The 20,280-nt window shown below is 40.9% G+C and overlaps 2 pseudogenes; one reads left to right on the top strand and one right to left on the bottom strand.

Annotated features, from left to right (window-relative positions):
* Nucleotides 1-2,146: 2,146 nt before the first annotated feature.
* Nucleotides 2,147-3,196, top strand: LOC149209808 (putative aquaporin PIP1-4 pseudogene; annotated as a pseudogene).
* Nucleotides 3,197-8,426: 5,230 nt separating this feature from the next.
* On the bottom strand, nucleotides 8,427-9,615 carry LOC149209807 (aquaporin PIP1-3 pseudogene; annotated as a pseudogene).
* Nucleotides 9,616-20,280: the final 10,665 nt, after the last annotated feature.

Genomic DNA, 20,280 nt, shown 5'->3' with positions numbered 1-20,280 from the left:
ACTGGATGAAGAAAGAATGTTTCTGCAGCACGCTGCATATCACATAGATTTCTGTTTGAATATCATCAGGATTTTCAGAAGGAGCTAAGGCCTCCATATCGTCATGTTCTGGTTTCAAGGGAATTTATGTGACAAATTCAGCTACAGTGATGGATCGCAGCGTCGGCTCTACTGTAAAAACTTGTGGAATGTGCTACCAAATAAGATTGTTTAATTCTGTCTGTGTAAGGTGAAGCATGAACTTTGCTTCGATATGTTTTAACTTTTTGTGTGTAAGTTTAAAGCATGAACTTTGGTTTGATGTGTAATCGTTATGTATTGTATCTTATGCATAAAATAATGAAAAAGGAACGATGGCATATAATGGATGTAGCACGTAAAATAAAATTGATAAAACATATGTATATTTTGATTTTTGTTTTGAAATATCATAAACGGGGTACTAGTTATTAAGTTCGAATTCGAATTCGCATTCGGATTCGAATTCGATTCGATATCATAAAAAATTAATGAAAATTTTCTAATTCTGAAAAAATTTGATAGTATATATCATAAAGATTTGAATAGATATATTTTATTTTTTCTAATAATAAAATATTTTTATTATTTTTTTCTAATTCATCTTAAATTTTCAATAATTTTTAATAATTCTAGATTATATAATCACTTATAAAATTAAAAATACAATATTCATATTTCTTTCCACTAAAAACTTAAATCCAAAAAATATAATAGATAAATACATATTTAGAAAATCACTATTCTAAATTTATTTATTTAAAATCTGTTAAAATATAAATATATTTACAAAATAAATAATAACCATTTTTATAAAAAAAAAAAATAAGACTAAAATTAAAATATAAAACTTTTCCAATTTACACAGTTTTTTTCTATATCCTTTTTTTTTTCAAATAAACACAGATATGTGTCAAGCTTCAAACCTTAACCTTATATGTCCAAAAAGGCACTCACTAACACTAACTCCTCACTCCTTAAAAGACACTCACGTTTGGAAGCCAGATGTCGTGACCATGAAGTATTGCTTTCTTTGAAGAGGTTCAAATGAATAAAACCATAAACGAACCGACTCGAATTTCCTCGAATAATTCGCTTTACGAATCGAATTGTCCAATTTCCGAATATTTTTTCCCCATTCGGACTTCCCCATTCGGACGTATTTGGTAACTATGCTAGGACCACAGTTGATAAAGCTGATTAAGGAGGTGTAGGTTTGATAAAAACTTTGAAAATAGCATTATTTCATGAAAACAGATTACAAGTAAAAAATTAATAGTCAGGAATGCCCGTTTTAACATTATTCTAACATTTTTGTAGCAACATTTATATTATTTTGAATGGAAGCTTTTCGGTTTTAAGATTATTTATGTCAAATACCCTGCCAATTAATCTACAGCTTAATCAAATTTTTTTGTACATTTACACGTAAGCTACCAGCTCGCATGGTTCTGTACGTAGCTACTGATACCAATTTTATGACTCTTACACGTGGCATTCACAAAACAAAGGTTCATAATGGAATTCTCTGGATAACCTTAGTCTTATTTGGAAGTATCCGACGGAGGATAGAATAATGTTTGTGGATATAAATGCTGCCTACTGTTTCTGATCCACTTGGCCTATGGCATTCATGAAGACTGACTTGATCACGTGATGGGGGCTCCTCTGCCTTGGCGCCCTCGGGTCTCTCCCTGCATCGATGGTGGAGATGGGGAATTGCCCATCCGAGGGTGGGGCTGATTCGAGGCAAATCAATTGGGTTGGAGTAGTCTATCTAGGCGGTAGAATGGCCTGTTTTCCGTCACCGGCCGGAAAATCGTCCTGCTCCGGCCACCGGGAATGTCTCTGCCCTCCGCCACCCTCCCCTATCTCTGCCACCCTCCTTCTCCGCTTCTCCGCCACCCTCCCATGGCAATCTTGACATTCCCTGCCCCCGGCCTGACAAAAAATCGGATTCGGATCGCAGGGAATGGGGCCTGACATCCCCTGACAGACTACTCCGATTGGGGACGAGCTATTGCAGCCGCGGTGTATTGTTCCGGGGAGCTCCTTATTCCAGTTCCAATTCGAATTGTCACCCGCGCGCTCTGGTCATAAATTCTACAACAGCTAAAGTCTAGTTTCTGCATTTGCTGCACTATTTTGGCTTTGTTTCGACTGAGTTCAGACAGTCTCAGAATCCTCTGGTTCTTTGTGTTGAAATGGAAGGAAAAGAAGAAGACGTTAAGCTCGAGGCGAACAAGTATTCCGAGAGGCAGCCGCTGGGGACTGCGGCACAGACGAGGGAAAAGGATTACAAGGAGCCGGATCCCGCGCCATTGTTCGAACCCGGGGAGTTGGCATCATGGTCCTTCTAGAGGGCGGGTATTGCAGAGTTCATGGCGACTTTCTTGTTTCTTTACATCACGATCCTCACGGTCATGGGTGTCAAGAGGGCCGACAATGTTTGCACTAGATCTGTTGGAATTCAGGGGATTGCATGGGCCTTTGGGGGAATGATCTTCTGTCTCGTCTATTTCACAGCCGGTATTTCAGGTGGTCACATTAACCCAGCAGTGACCTTTGGGCTGTTCTTGGCCAGAAAGCTGTCTCTGCCCCGGGCTGTGTTCTACATGATATGTCAGTGCTTGGGAGCCATCTGTGGCGCTGGTGTTGTGAAGGGCTTCATGGAAGGCGAGTACCAAGCGGACGGTGGAGGTGCTAACTCTGTGGCTCATGGCTACACCAAGGGAGATGGCTTGGGTGCTGAAATTGTGGGAACCTTCGTTCTGGTCTACACCGTTTTCTCTACTACCGATGCCAAATGAAGCGCCCGTGATTCTCATGTTCCTCTGCTAGCACCACTTCCAATAGGGTTTGTAGTTTTTCTGGTTCACCTTGCCACAATTCCCATCACTGGAACTGGCATCAACCCTACCCGAAGCTTGGGAGCTGCCATCATCTACAAAATGTCTCATGTTTGGGATGACCATTGGATTTTCTGGGTTGGTCCATTCTTGGGCGCTGGCTTGGCAGCTATTTACCACCACATGATCATTCGTGCCATTCCCTTCAAAACTCGCTCCTAGAAACAGCCCAGCCTAGCCCAGCATATTGGAGAGGGGGCTTAAACTTTAAGGCTGAGAGGTCTGTTAACGCATGTGTATTGTCGTCTGATAAATGGTTTTATAGGATGGATGATATCCATATATTATGTTCTAAGTGTGATTTAGGCCAGTGGAAGCCACTGGCAGATTCTGCTCTCGTGGGCTTCGGTGGAGTGTATTATTCCTCTCACTGTAAAATAATGGACACTTTGGTTGTTGCACTCAGTGGGTCTGTCTGTAAATTTTGTCTTTATCTTCTTTTTTAATGGAAGTTATAGCTAGTGTGGTTGAAAAAATAGTCTAGTTTCTGGAACAACTAAATCTGGTTTCTGAAACGAATTTAACGAATAGAAGGCGTGAATTTAGTTAGGAATACCATCTTCTCTGGTTTCTTTTCATTTATATAACATACATTGTTATTGTTATTATCGTGCCTGAATGATATAGTGTGTTCATTCCTTACCATCTGTGAGTGATTTAATAGTTTTCATCGTTATCATCATCTTTGAATTTTATAAAATCTTTTGTTTCTGTCTTTATTGCATTCTTTCCTGATATCTGTAATGCAAAAGAAAAGTAAGGGAGCCATCAACAACAGGGGCTGTCATCAAATGTCATGCGCAGAAGAGGATTCAGGGTACTCCCCACTTGAGATAATATTTACAGGATGTACCCACTTTTGGAAATCCTCTTATGCATAACCAGTATTTTCGCCCCATTGAAGGTTTTTTTGACACTGAGAACGATATGGTAATGGAGGACATTGTTGTGGATATCTAGACAATGTCAAGGGAAACACAAGTACTATATCACAGAGCAGGGCCTCGGTCTGAGATACGTTTTAGCCCTGATGAAGTCCATGATGCCATTGTTACATGTGGGAGGTTATCACCTGGCGTTAACGCAGTCATCAGAGAGCTTGTAATTGGTCTCTAGTTTCAGTATGGAGTAAGGGATATAAGAGGGATCAGGTGAGGCTATCGTGGGTTTTATTCATCACTACTCCTTTTCATTATGAATCAACATGTCTCTAGTGGAATCATATCCACCAATAATGTTTCCTATTATGGTCTTTGCCAAGTCAATTGATTTAGAGAATGACCCCAGGTCATTTAGGACTACTATGAGAAAAAGCTTGAGCAAGTGAACTGCGATGACAAATTCATAAATGGCTAGTACTAACCTCCAAAGCCAAGGTGAGAATGTCGGTGCTTGATAAGAATGGAGCTACATTTGAGCCCTTGGCTTATGAGCTCAAAATTGAACTCAAATCATAAAGAGATTCTATTTAATGTCAATAGCATTCTTACAGATCCCCCCACACCTTGATGGCTATTAGTACTCTGCTTCTAGCAGCTAATGAGGCTAAGGCAACCAATGTTGTCGATAACTGGCATTCTGCTTGCTGGCTACTAGAAGGCCGTGGATGAACACTACCTATGGCATTGCTGCTAGCAACTAGCCCTCATCTAGTCAATTACGTACTTACCTCTAGTGATTCTAAAAAATGAGATGCAACTAATGCCCTTATTTGCCATTAACTCATCATTTACTCCTATTTTAGTTGATCCACATGGTACTTAATGGCTTTGCACAAGAATAACAATTAGTTCTTGACTCAATAGTTCTTGAATCTTCAAAGTATCAAGATTCACGTTAGCACATCCAAAAAGTCATTGTGACATGTCGCTGTCTTTGCCGTTGAACCTTGGTGTGTGGTCTAGCATGCCACATTCTTCACCGCTGAACCACAACCCCATTAGCCTTTTCATAGATAATGGCTAAATGCTTTAATGTAATTACAATATGATGGACTTAGAACCTTTAGACCTTCACGGATTATCAAGGGATTACTGGCCAGCCTGTTTTTATGTGGTTGACATGATTTATTAACTTGACTGGAGATGCTAAGTGAAATTTTCAGGATGCAATTTTTAATATGAACGCGATGAAGGGTATCCTATTTATTATTGTGAGTGTTTTATAGAAATCACATTTTCTGATATCTCCAAACTTCAAAGTGATTAACTGATTGTCTTGTCTTAACTTAAACAGGGTGCACAATTTGATTGATAACAGCTATAATATATGTGTGAAAGTAGCTCATCTGCAGAATAGGTACTATTGAAGGATGAGCATAAAGTAACAGGAATTGCCACAAGATCTGGGTAGGGCAGTGAACCTCTCCACTCATGTTTAGATTCCAACTCGGATGACAGTTAAAATGAATGATTTCATAACTTAAGCCTTCAAACCTAGCAATAATAATCATAAAGCATACATGTATCAAACCCAATTGGGCTATCAAGCATTATTGATTGATAAAGACCCCAAATCTCTATAAACTTCAAAGAGCTGTTGAAATAGTTCCCTATTAAGCAGATGTGAAATCACTACACATCAGAACTTGAAGTCCCTAGATTTATTAATGAAGTCTTCTTGTACGACTAATAAATTTATCTGAGCTCAGATATAGCTAGATTCCATGACGTTAGAATTAAGAGGGCATAGATATGCTTCATCTAGGTCATTAAGGGAATTGCTTCATCTAGGTCATTATCCATGTCTAACACAAACAAAGATTGATTTCAAAGGTGGTGCTTTCCAAGAATGTATATGAATAATGAAAAATGCACCTGTTTGAAGCTACTATGGCTTTGTTTAATTTAGCATTCCATGTAAACTGATAAAATAAACTAACAGTTGTTTATTCAAAGAAACTCAGTTAACGAGATTAATATGTTTCTAGAGGCACAAATATGACAATTATCGATAGTACATTACTATCGATAATTGTCATATTTGTGCCTCTGGAAACATATTAATCTCGTTAACTGAGTTTCTTTGAATAAACAACTGTTAGTTTATTTTATCAGTTTACATGGAATGCTAAATTAAACAAAGCCATAGTAGCTTCAAACAGGTGCATTTTTCATTATTCATATACATTCTTGGAAAGCACCACCTTTGAAATCAATCTCTGTTTGTGTTAGATATGGATAATGACCTAGACGAAGCAATTCCCTTAATGACCTAGATGAAGCATATCTATGCCCTCTTAATTATGACGTCATGGAATCTAGTTATATCTGAGCTCAGATAAATTTATTAGTCGTACAAGAAGACTTCATTAATAAATCTAGGGACTTCAAGTTCTGATGTGTAGTGATTTCACATTTGCTTAATAGGGAACTATTTCAACAGCTCTTTGAAGTTTACAGAGATTTGGTGTCTTTATCAATCAATAATACTTGATAGCCCAATTGGGTTTGATACATGTATGCTTTATGATTATTATTGCCAGGTCTGAAGGCTTAAGTTATGAAATCATTCATTTTAACTGTCATCCGAGTTGGAATCTAAACATGAGTGGAGAGGTTCACTGCCCTACTAAGATTTTGTGGCAAGTCCTGTTACTTTATGCTCATCCTTCAATAGTACCTATTCTGCAGATGAGCTACTTTCACACATATATTCTAGCTGTTATCAATCAAATTGTGCACCCTATTTAAGTTAAGACAAGACAATCAGTTAATCACTTTGAAGTTTGGAGATATCAGAAACCGTGATTTCTATAAAACACTCACAACAATAAATAGGATACCCTTCATGGGGTTCATATTAAAAATTGCATCCTGAAAATTTCACTTAGCATCTCTAGTCAAGTTAATAAATCATGTCAACCACATAAAAACAGGCTGGCCAGTAATCCCTTGATAATCCGTGAAGGTCTAAAGGTTCTAAGTCCATCAGATTGTAATTACATTAAAGCATTTAGCCATTATCTATGAAAAGGCTAATGGGGTTGTGGTTCAGCGGTGAAGAATGTGGCATGCCAGACCACACACCAAGGTTCAACGGCAAAGACAGCGACATGTCACAATGAATTTTTGGATGTGCTAACGTGTATCTTGATACTTTGAAGATTCAAGAACTATTGAGTCAAGACCTAATTGTTATTCTTGCGCAAAGCCATTAAATACTATGTGGATCAACTAAAATAGGAGCAAATGATGAGTTAATGGAAAATAAGGGCATTGGTTGCATCCCATTTTTTAGAATCACTAGAGGTAAGTAAGTAATTGACTGGATGAGGGCTAGTTGCTAGCAGCAATGCCATAGGTAGTGTTCATCCACGGCCTTCTAGTAGCCAGCAAGTAGAATGCCAGTTATCGACAACATTGGTTGCCTTAGCCTCATTAGCTGCTAGAAGCAGAGTACTAATAGCCATCAAGGTGTGGGGGGATCTGTAAGAATGCTATTGACATTAAATAGAATCTCTTTATGATTTGAGTTCAATTTTGAGCTCATAAGCCAAGGGCTCAAATGTAGCTCCATTCTTATCAAGCACCGACATTCTCACCTTGGCTTTGGAGGTCAGTACTAGCCATTTATGAATTTGTCATCGCAGTTCACTCGCTCAAGCTTTTGCTCATAGTAGTCCTAAATGGCCTGGGGTCATTCTCTAAATCAATTGACTTGGCAAAGACCATAATAGGAAACATTATTGGTGGATATGATTCCACTAGAGACATGTTGATTCATAATGAAAAGGAGTAGTGATGAATAAAACCCACGATAGCCTCACCTGATCCCTCTTATATCCCTTACTCGATACCGAAACCAGAGACCAATTACAAGCTCTCTGATGACTGCGTTAACTCCAGGTGATAACCTCCCACATGTAACAATGGCAGCATGGACTTCATTAGGGCTAAAACATATCTCAAACCGAGGCCCTGCTCTGTGATATAGTACTTGTGTTTCCTTTGACATTGTCTGGATATCCACAACAATGTCCTCGATTACCATATCGTTCTCAGCCACAACAAACCCTTCAATGGGGCGAAAATACTGGTTATGCATAAGAGGATTTCCAAAAGTGGGTACATCCTGTAAATATTCTCTCAAGTGGGGAGTACCCTGAATCCTCTTCTGCGCATGACATTTGATGACAGCCCCTGCTGTTGATGGTTCCCTTACTTTTCGTTTGCATTGCAGATATCAGGGAAGAATGCAATGAAGACAGATACAGAAGATTTTATAAAATTCAAAGATGATGATAATGATGAAAACTATTAAATCACTCACAGATGGTAAGGAATGAACACACTATATCATTTAGGCACGATAATAACAATAACAATGTATGTTATATAAATGAAAAGAAACCAGAGAAGATGGTATTCCTAACTTAAGTCATGCCTGCTGTTCGTTAAACTCGTTTCAGAAACCAGAATTAGCTGTTCCAGAAACTAGACTTTTTTTTCAACCACACTCGCTATAACTTCCATTAAAAAAGAAGATAAAGATGAAATTTACAGACAGACCCACTGAGTGCAACAACCAAAGTGTCCATTATTTTACAGTGAGAGGAATAATACACTCCACTGAAGCCCACGAGAGCAGAATCTGCCAGTGGCTTCTGCTGGCCTAAATCACACTTAAAACATAATATATGGATATCATCCATCTTGTAAAACCATTTATCAGACGAAACTACACATGCGTTAACAGACCTCTCAGCCTTAAAGTTTAAGCCCCCTCTCCAATATGCTGGGCTAGGCTGGGCTGTTTCTAGGAGCGAGTTTTGAAGGGAATGGCACGAATGATCATCTGCTGGTAAATAGCTGCCAAGCCAGTGCCCAAGAATGGACCGACCTAGAAAATCCAATGGTCATCCCAAACATGAGACTTCTTGTAGATGATGGCAGCTCCCAAGCTTCGGGCAGGGTTGATGTCAGTTCCAGTGATAGGAATTGTGGCAAGGTGAACCAGAAAAACTGCAAACCCTATTGGAAGTGGTGCTAGCAGAGGAACGTGAGAATCTCGGGCGCTTCGTTTGGCATCAGAAGCAGAGAAAATGATGTAGACCAGAACGAAGGTTCCCACAATCTCAGCACCCAAGCCATCTCCCTTGGTGTAGCCATGAGCCACAGAGTTAGCACCTCCACCGTCCGCTTGGTACTCGCCTTCCATGAAGCCCTTCACAACATCGGTGCCAAAGATGGCTCCCAAGCACTGACATATCATGTAGAACACAACCCGGGGCAGAGACAACTTTCTGGCCAAGAACAACCCAAAGGTCACTGCTGGGTTAATGTGACCACCTGAAATACCAACTGTGCAATAGACGAGATAGAAGATCATTCCCCCAAAGGCCCATGCAATCCCCTGAATTCCAACAGATCCAGTGCAAACATTGTCGGCCCTCTTGACACCCATGACCATGAGGATCGTGATGTAAAGAAACAAGAAAGTCGCCATGAACTCTGCAATACCCGCCCTCCAGAGGGACCATGACGCCAACTCCCCAGGTTTGAACAGTGGCGCGGGATCCGGCTCCTTGTAATCCTTTTCCCTCGTCTGTGCCGCAGTCCCCAGCGGCTGCCTCTCGGAATACTTGTTCGCCCCGAGCTTAACGTCTTCTTATTTTCCTTCCATTTCAACACAAAGAACCAGAGGATTCTGAGATTGTCTGAACTCAGTCGAAACAAAGCCAAAATAGTGCAGAAAATGCAGAAACTAGACTTTAGCTGTTGTAGAATTTATGACCAGAGCGCGCGGGTGACAAATCGAATTGGAACTGGAATAAGGAGCTCCCCGGAACAATACACCGCGGCTTCAATAGCTCATCCCCGATCGGAGTAGTCTGTCAAGGGATGTCACGGGATGTCAGGCCCCATTCCCTGCGATCCGAATCCAATTTTTTGTCAGGCCGGGGGCAAGGAATGTCAGGATTGCCAGGGGAGGGTGGCGGAGAAGCGGAGAAGGAGGGTGGCGGAGATAGGGGAGGGTGGCGGAGGGCGGAGACATTCCCGGTGGCCGGAGCCGGACGATTTTCTGGCCGGTGATGGAAACAGGCCATTCTACCGCCTAGGTAGACTACTCCAATTGGGTTTATTACTTCAACATGACTTTTCACAAAACATTTGGATCAGCTCAGCATTACTCCATTTCCTCCACAGCCTTGAGGAGGCTCAAAGTCCAGGCGAGAGGGGTACGTTCTGCTACCTAACCGCGCTACCAGGTCGGCTTGAAGTTATTTCCTTCCATGGCAGAGGTGCTTAGTGAGTGTTTTCCACATGGTTATCGTCTAAAAATTACCGTTTTCTTTTTTTAATTCTAGCTCAGGGTTATGGTCTCTAACATACCGCAGGTTTGCGTTACTGTCTATAGGTGTGGATTCTGATTCTTATTTCCCATGAAATAGACATGGGCGCGAATGTGGCCATCTTCACGACAGACAGGTATGCTCCATACACCTTCTGCGTCCTCTTGTTATAAACTTCAGCAAGTCATGAGGGTTCTTCTGCATAAGTAGGGCTGCTTATTGCCTTTGTTGGCTAGAGAAGCCCTCTTTCTCATTGCTTACAGTTTGTTTCCTTGTTCATGTAATGGCAGAGTACTTACAGGATTCGAAACCTGATGAACTAGTCCGACTCACACAGTGTTATGAATCCCTCCTTCGAGAGGGTTATATCTTTAAATTGTAGGTTGTATTTTGGACGAGCCCTCGAGCTTTGCTACACTATTTTTTATGTAATGAATATTCTGTTAAATAATTTTACTGGGGTTCTTACCCTAGAGAATACCTTGATTCTTGAGTTTATGGCTATTCACGCTCCATGTATAAACCAGTTTTCCGTTTTATTCTCCATCTACTAGTCTGGTTTTTCTATGGGTTGCATTCAGTCAGTTTAGTGGGTAGTTGCCTACCTGGTGTTTACGAACCTCTGGTTTAATGTAAGTTATGGAATTTTATTGATTATACTGTTGTAGTAGTGTAATTTTCCATTGATAATATGATGTATATTGCCGCTCCATGCTCCTCTGTTGCCAGCGGGATTCTATTTTTCATAATGAACAATGTTCTATTTTTCATATTGTAAAATGTTTTGTATAATGTGCATCGCACAATAGCAAGGGTTTTTGTTTCCACCCTAGTTTAATTTTCTTACGAGACATAAAATGATGTACGACCCCTGCATGCCACAATCTGAGTATATCCTACAGGGTTATTCCTTAAGTTCACCATAGTTATGCATTTACTCTGAGATGATCAATTTTGTATGGGTCGAACTCTAAAGAATTTTTTTACAGTCTTTCTTTATGTACATGGGTGATTTTACTTGAATCATTATCTTACTGTCCTCTCGAATGAGGTTTGCATGCGGAAAAGGGGTCACTGACCTTGACTGTATAGTCTGCATCTCCCCACAGTTGTGGCTATGCCGTTTAGTAATTTTTTTGTTTATATGCACACCATTGCCCACATTGTTCAGGGTTCTGAACTGTTCATTATATTTTCTACACGTTGTTTTGGTGTTACGTGTAATATCAGATTTAAAGAATGAGTTCCATTTATCTCCTTTTAAATAAACGTTATTTCTTTTTCCTCTTTATTGTAAGAGCAGTTTTATAGACTCAGAACCCTTGAATTTATGGTTCTGGTTTGCTGTGTTTCTAACTATAGCAATTTCTAAGAGAGAATATCCCCGTAGACCGATTCCCACAAATATCTCTCAGAACCTTATTTTTAAAAGAAACATGTTACAGATTTATCACATGAAACAAACACTATCATTAATATAAATTCCCTGGAAGAACAGCCATTTGCTCTCCCAGCTTCCGCTCTGTTTCCTATAAGCAAGCTTCTAACACTCCCTTTCCACAATGCACAGAGAAAATAATAAAGCCAAGAATGTGGAAACAGAATTAACGTCATACAGACTTCCAATATAATCCTAATACATAGTTTCTTACATACTTGGAGTCTTCTGGTTGATATGTTTCTTCTGACAGTCACCCGAGTCAAGGTCTGTTGTCCTTTCCTGGAGTCTTCTGGCTGATAAGTTGCTTCTGACAGTCACTTGAGTCAGGGTCTACTGTTCTCAATCCACCCAACCTTGAGATTCATCCTTCAGGACCCGAATCTCCCCCCTTGCTTCTTGCTAGACCGCAGTATTCTGCAAGTGTTCATTAGCAAGCGTGGCTATCTGGTCATCACCAGACTTAGCCACCTTCTTCCTTTTTTTTCCTTTTCTCTATGCCCGTCTCTACAGCGCAGACCCACCTCCTTTTCCCCCTTTTCCTCGGGAACACTTCCGCGTTAGGGGAGGTGGTTAGGGTTGCAGTTCACTGCAACTCTTTTTCCTCCAACTTCCCTCTTAGAAGTTGACAGCACTTTTTTTTTTTAACAGGAAAACATTTTCTTATCATATTAAAGAAAAATAATAATACCATTAAATTCCAAAACAATTTAATAATGTGAAATTCAGTTTTTTTTAACCACAGTAAAGTAAAATATTTACATTTTCCTGGGGCATTACATCTCCCCCTCCTGAAATTGTACATCTTCCTGATGTCCGTTGACTAAGAACGGCTCCGAGTAAGCCTTTCTCATGAGCTCTTCATCTTCCCAAGTGGCCTCGTCAGGCCCAAAGTGCTACCATTGCACTTTAACTTGGGTAATAGCTCGCTTCCGCAGCTATACTTCTCTCTGGTCGAGAATGATCAGCGGCTCGACCAAGACTTCTCCTTCTGATTCGACCTGCAACATGCAATATTCTAAATCAGTTTCTTATGAAGAAAACTTTAGACTGGTCTACTAGAATTAATCCTCACCTGTATATCCTACCATCTCATCACGTGTTTAGGGTCATAAACGTATTTTTTTAACACAGAAACATGGAAGACATTGTGGACCCAGATGTGACTTGGCAGGGTGAGCTGGTAAGCCACCGGCCCGATTCTTGCCAAGACTTGGAATGGTCCAAGATATCTGGGTGCGAACTTGGCACACCCGCTCCATTGCAGTGTACTCTTTTTGGCTTGAATCATGATATAAACATGGTCACCAACTTGGTATTCCTTGAACCTCCTCTTCTAATCATCAAAACTCTTTTTCCTGTCCTGAGCAGCTTTCAAATTAGAACGCACCCTTTTCACCATATCCTCCATTTCCTTAAGCATTTCTGGCCCTAATTTTAGTTTGTCTTCAGGTCCACCCCAGCTTGAGGGTGTGCGGCATTTCCGTCCGTATAGGACCTCAAAGGGACTCATTTGTGTCGAGGTATGATACCCATTGTTGTATGCAAATTCAACCAGGTGCAAATACTCCTCCCACTGCGTTGGTTGCTGCATTACATAGGCTCTCAACATGTCCTCTACCACTTGGTTCACTCGCTCTGTTTGTCCGTCGGTCTGGGGGTGATATGTTGTACTGAAGTTCAGCTGAGTCCCCAAGTCCGCGAGTAATGTCCTCAGAAAGGCTGATGTGAATTTCACATCACGATCTCAAATTACCGTCTTCGGAAGTCCATGTAATTTGAACACATTCTGCATGAAGATATGGGCAATCTGTGCAGCCCTGTAGGTGGATTGCACAGGTATAAAATGTGTGGCTTTACTCAACTTGTCTACCACCACCATAATGGAATCATTATTCTTCTTTGTTCTAGGCAGTCCGGTGATAAAATCCATAGAAATGGTTTCCCATTTCCATTCCGGAATGGGTAATGGTTGCAGTAGCCCCGCTGGATGCTGATGTTCTGCCTTAATTTGTTGACACTCTAAGCACCGTGCCAAATACTCAGCCACATTCCTCTTCATTCCTGGCCAATAGTAATCCTTCCGAATCGCAGTGATCATTTTCTGGTAACCTGGGTGTCCAGCATAATGACTGATGTGGAATTCATCCAAAATCAGATTTTTAATGCTGTTTTGATCAGGTACATATAGCCTTTTTTTGTAGTACAACATTCCAGCATCATCCATCTCATATCCTTGCTGATTCTTCTCGCTGGTAGACTGTTGTACTTGCTGTTTTATTTGCTGATATTCAACATCTTGTCCTGCTGCCTTCCTTATCATTTCCTCGAAGGGACTTTTCCATTCGCTAAAGGAAATTTCGTACAGACATTGTACCTTCTGGCTTAAGGCATCTGCCACCCGGTTTTCTTTCCCCTTCAAATGTTTGATTTCAAAGTCAAAACTGCTTAGGAAGTCCACCCACCGCGCTTGCCTAGCATTTAAAGTGGGCTGGCTGAAATAATTAGTCAGACTGTGGTGGTCGGTCAGCAACAGAAATTTCCTGCCCATAAGATAATGCCGCCACATCTTTAAAGCATGTATGATGGCCGCCAACTCTAGGTCGTAAGCAGAGTACTTTTGCTCATGCTCCTTTAGCTTCCTGGACTCATATGCAATCACTTTACCTTCTTGCATCAACACACCTCCCATGCCCTCCTTGCTCGTGTCAGTACACACCACATAGTCCTTATTAGGATCAGATATGCTCAAAATGGGTGTTGTGGTGAGCAGATGCTTTAACTGCTCAAAGCTTCTTTGACATTCTGGGGTCCATTTGAATGCTCTTCCCTTTTTCTGTAAGGAGGTGATGGGATACGCTACTCTGGAAAAGCCTTCCACAAATCGTTTGTAATAAATAGCTAACCCCATAAAGGACCTGATGTCCGCTATATCTTTGGGTACGGGCCACTCCATTATGGTTCTTATCTTTTCAGGGTCCATGCCAATCCCTTCCCTTGTGATTATGTGGCCCATATACTGTATTTCTTCCTTAAATAAGTCGCACTTGCTGAACTTAGCGTATAACTGGTGTTCTCAGAGGGTTTGTAGAACCAATCTGAGATGCTCTTTGTGCTCTTCCATATTGCGGGAGTATATCAGGATATCATCTATAAATATCAGCACAAATCTATCCAAATATCGATAAAATATGATGATCATCAAGCACATGAAAGTTGCAGGGGCGTTAATTAACCCAAAGGGTAGCACCACAAATTCGTAATGGCCATACCTTGTTCTAAAAGTTTTTTTAACTATGTCTTCCTCCTTAATCCTGATCTGGTGGTAACCTGATCGCAAATCGATCTTGGAAAACACTGTTGCCCCCTTCACTTGATCGAAAAGTTCATCAATCCTAGGTAGAGGATACTTGTTTTTGATTGTCAGCTTGTTCAGCTGATGATAATCTATACACATGCGAAGGGTTCCATCTTTTTTCTTGACGAATAACATTGGGGCTCCCCACGGAGACACACTGGGGCGAATATAATTTTTATCTAGCGGTTCCTGTAACTGCATTTTTAATTCTGTCAACTCAGGTACACTCATTTTATAGGGTGGTCGTGACACCGGTGTTGCCCCTAGTACCAATTCGTTTGTAAGGCCAGGATCTGCTACCAGCAGAACAAACAGAAAGGAGAAGCTTCTAGCAGAAGATGGAATGAGAAAAGAGGCCATAAGCCAGCTAGAAACAGTAAAGGGAATCGTAGTGGTGGAAGCAAGGGAATTGGCAAGGGACAGAACAGCAGAACTGCACCGAGAATTTCACCCAAATTCAAGACAGCCAGTGAGTCCAGAGTCAGCGAGCAGCTTGCAAGATTGGACAGTGAAGGGGCAGCAAGGCCCCCAGTACAGTGTTGGGGCTGTGGAGGGCCTCATTACGTCAAAAACTGTCCACAGCGTAAGGGAACTGAACAGTTATCCCAAATCCATGAAGCATCGACAGTCAGCGATGTAGGACATAGCGTACCAAGGATTAATGCAGCCCTGGATGATCGCCAGGCGGAGTACCAGCTGACCATGGTCGAATTTGAAGGTAAAATCTCAGACCTTACTGTAGCTGTTTTAATTGACCCTGGGGCCACATTAAGTTATATTAGTCCAAAGATAGTGGAACATTGTAAATTGCAACCTGTTAAATTCAAAAATCCATGGCTAGTACAGCTGGCTACAGGGGCCAAGAGGCGAGTATTGGCAAAAGTCAATAACTGCCCTTTCACAATAGCAGGACAGCCAGTAATGGCTGATCTAAATGTGCTTCCCCTTGGTTCATATGACATTCTGATCGGTATGGACTAGTTAGAAAAGCTCTGGTCATTGGTTGGCTGAAAGACAAAGATTATTTACTATCGGAATGAACATGGAGCTAGGAAAGAGATGCAAGGAATTAAGTGGCCAGTGCAGGTTCAACCAATTACTGCATCCCAGCTAGCAAAATGCATCAGAAAGGGGTGTTAGATTTATGCCATCCAAGTGGGTTATGCTAATTCGAAAGATAAAACAACCACATTGGATAACATCCCTGTAATACAAGAATTTGCAGATGTCTTTCGAGAATAGATTCCCGGACTGCCGCCTAAGAGGGATATAGACTTTACCATCCTCGTCCATCATTTTCGGATTGTCAAACTCAATCCTTTCCCGCATATATTGTGGCAAGCTGCTAACAAATCTTTGCACCTTAGCTTTTTCCTCTCTAGTATATGGCACATAACGAAGCAAGGAAGTAAAACGGGTGATAAATTCGTCCATGGTCTACTGCCCCAACCATAGGTCATGGAGTTCTCTTGCCTTTTCGTCGTAGAAGCACTCGGTCAGATATCTTTCTTTGAAGTACCTTTGGAAATTTTCCCAAGTTATGGTCTGCTCGGTCACTCCCTTCACAATCTTAACTTCTTCCCACCATAGGGTAGCTTTTCCCTGTAGTTGGAAAATGGCCAGCCGTGCCTTAAGGTTATGATCGTACTCGTATAACTGAAAATATTTGTTCATATTAATTAACCAAGCTTCAGCTGCTTCTTCTTGTTCCCCATCAAAGTGTGGTAGTTTAATCTTACGAAACTCTCCTTGCAGCTCTACCCATTTCCTTTTTGAGGTCTGCTGCTCAGATGCATTGTCAGAATGTTCCTCCCTCTCTTCCGACCTTTCAGGTGCTATATGATGGTTCTGTTCTTCCGACATTCTCTGCTGTTCCATACTGGGATTAGCTGGTCGCTGATTCTGTCTGTCAGACAAAGTTTTTAGAATTCTTTCTTGCTCCATAGTTAGCCATGCGTTATCTTTGCGTAACCGGTCCATTTCGTTTTTTAGTTCCTGCATTGTCTCCAAGATAGCCTGATTTGTATTACGGGCCTCCTCCCCGAGCTGCACCCATAACTCGGGATTACCCTCAGGGCCAGGTACAGGTCCCTGACCCATTGCATACCTGCGTGATGCACTGTCCCCTCTTCTCATACTGTTTGTCGTCTGGTTTCCTGTCTTTCACATAAAAGAAAATAAATCAATTTTTTCTTCTTCTTTTTTTAATTTGGAATTGCTCAAATAGGGACAAAAATAAATTGTATGGGCTATTTGTTGTCTTCAGTTTGCAATTGCAACTTTCAATTTCGACTTCAATTTCAACTCCCAGAGGCCTCAGTTTTGTAACTCGGATCTGATACCATTTGTCAAATACCCTACCAATTAATCTACAGCTTAATCAAATTTTTCTGTACATTTACACGTAAGCTACTAGCTCCCATGGTTTTGTACGTAGCTACTGATACAAGTTTTATGACTCCTACACGTGGCATTCACAAAACAAAGGTTCATAATGGAATTCTCTGGATAACCTTAGTCTTATTTGGAAGTATCCGACGGAGGATAGAATAATGTCTATGGATATAAATGCCACCTACAGTTTCTGGTCCACCTGGCCTATGGCATTCATGAAGACTGACTTGGTCCCGTGAAGACTGACTTGATCACGTGAATCCCTCCTTCGAGAGGTTTATATCTTTAAACTATAGGCTGTATTTTGGACGAGCCCTCGAGCTCTGCTACACTATTGTTTATGTAATGACTGTTCTGTTAAATAATTTTACTGGGGTTCTTACCCTAGAGAATACTTTGATTCTTGAGTTTATGGCTATTCGTGCTCCACGTATAAACCAGTTTTCCTTTTTATTCTCCATCTACTAGTATGGTTTTTCTATGGGTTACATTCAGTCAGTTTAATGGGTAGTTTCCTACCTGGTGTTTACAAACCTCTGGTTTAATGTAAGTTATGGAATTTTATTGATTATACTATTGTAGTAGTGTAATTTTCCGTTGATAATATGACGCATATTTCCGCTCCATGCTCCTCTGTTGCCAACGGGATTCTGTTTTTCATAATGAACAATGTTCTATTTTTCATATTGTAAAATGTTTTGTATAATGTGCATCGCACGATAGCAAGGGTTTTTGTTTCCACCCTAGTTTAATTTTCTTACGAGACATAAAATGATGTACGACCCCTGCATGCCACAATCTAAGTATATCCTACAGGGTTATTCCTTAAGTTCACCATAGTTATGCATTTACTCTAAGATGATCAATTTTGTATGGGCCAAACTCTAAAGAATTTGTTTACGGTCTTTCTTTATGTACATGGGTGATTTTACTTGAATCATTATCTTACTGTCCTCCTGAATGATTTTTGCATGCGGAAAAGGCATCACTGACCCTGACTGTATAGTCTGCATCTCCCCAGTGTTGCGGTTATGTCGTTCAGTAATTTTTTTGTTTATATGCACACCGTTGCCCGCATTGTTCAGGGTTCTAAACCGTTCATTAGATTTTCTACACGTTGTTTTGGTGTTACGTGTAATATCATATTTAAAGAACGAGTTCCATTTATCTCCTTTTAAATAAACGTTACTTCTTTTTCCTCTTTATTGCAAGAGCAGTTTTATAGACTCAGAACCCATGAATTTATGGTTTTGGTTTGCTGTGTTTCTACTTAAAACAATTTCTAAGAGAGAATATCCCCGTAGACCAATTCCCGCAAATATCTCTCAGAACCTTTTTTTTAAAAGAAACAAGTTACAGATTTATCACATGAAACAAACACTATCTTTAATATAAATTCCCTGGAAGAACAACCATTTTCTCTCTCAGCTTCCGCTCTGTTTCCTATAAGCAAGCTTCTAACACTCCCTTTCCACAATGCACAGAGAAAATAATAAAGCCAAGAATGTGGAAACAAAATTAACGTCATACAGACTTCCACTATAATCCTAACACATAGTTTCTTACAAACCTGAAGTCTTCTGGTTGATATGTTGCTTCTGACAGTCACCTGAGTCAGGGTCTGCTATCCTTTCCTGGAGTGTAACTACCTGCTAGGAATGAATTTTTTTTTTTTATTTAACCTTATTATTATCAGCACTTTACATGCACTTTTACACATGGTAACATTATTCTTAGTAACAGCACTTTATAAGTATTTTACCCATGGTAACATTAAGCGTAAGCATGTTAACATTAAGCGTATGCATGTTACATTGGACTATGGTAACAGTATGATGTTCGGATAATTATTAGGCTTGACCCTATCCTCGATCTCGAGAAGCATCCGGCGGTTTGCAAAGATATTCTTTACCTTTATGGTTTGAATGATTTAAATCTTAATTAAGTATTCATCCTGCAGATTCTGCAATTGTTATTTATGATTTTCATATGTGGACAATGGCTATCCACATCAACATTTATTTAGACAGGCCTAGGTTTTCGCGATGCTGGAGAGCTTGCTTCGGTTATCGTTTTTTCGACCCCACGTTTTTGGTGCATGATGACTTGGACTTCCATATGTCGTCCACCTGGCATGTAGGGCGTGCAACCTGCTAGCTAGCTTAAGCTACAGCATGCCGGTTATTACTCTGGTTACCAACGCTGAAGACGGAACTTAATGCGCCTGGTACATGGCACGAGCAAGCCCATATGACAGCTTCCCTCCTGAAATCCCGCGCCCATTCCCACGGTGGAGATGAGTCCTTCTAGATCGACGGTTGGAAACGATCCAGGTATGGTAATATGACTTGAGGGTTTTTCAATGCTACATTTGAGCCCTTGCAGTTCATTCTCGCGGTAACTCTCGACTTCTACAGGTCTCTAGCGATTAGTATTTCTTGCACAGCGTAGACTACCCAACATGCCTATCCATGGTGGAGATAGTGTTCCCGCATACCAGCCATGGTCACGGCAATCATGCGCTTCCTTGCTCACAGTGAATGCTACTGTGTTTACTGTTTTGAATTCTTTTGCTTTGTTACAGTTCTGGTATTGACTCTTTCCCTTGTTTTCTGGCAACCCCTCTGTCACAGGTGCGGAATACAGGTGCCATGACCAGCGTATGGTGGAAGACCAGCTCCGTCCATCCTCATTCCGCTTTCCTGGTACGAGGAACCTGTCGCCATAGATTTTAAAAGTTAAGAGAAGATCCCGAGAGTAGGTCCGGGCCAACTCTCTTCTTGGTAGGCTGCCTGAACCTATGTTTGAGCTATGGTGTTTTTTTTGGTTTTGAGTCATTCCCTTAATGTGGGAAAACAGCAACCCGCTC

This window comes from Pinus tabuliformis, chromosome 1_2, assembly GCF_031772625.1.
Source record: "Pinus tabuliformis cultivar Carrire ecotype Pingquan chromosome 1_2, CPIR1, whole genome shotgun sequence".
Taxonomy (NCBI): domain Eukaryota; kingdom Viridiplantae; phylum Streptophyta; class Pinopsida; order Pinales; family Pinaceae; genus Pinus; species Pinus tabuliformis.
This window is presented reverse-complemented; position numbering and strand designations above follow the sequence as displayed.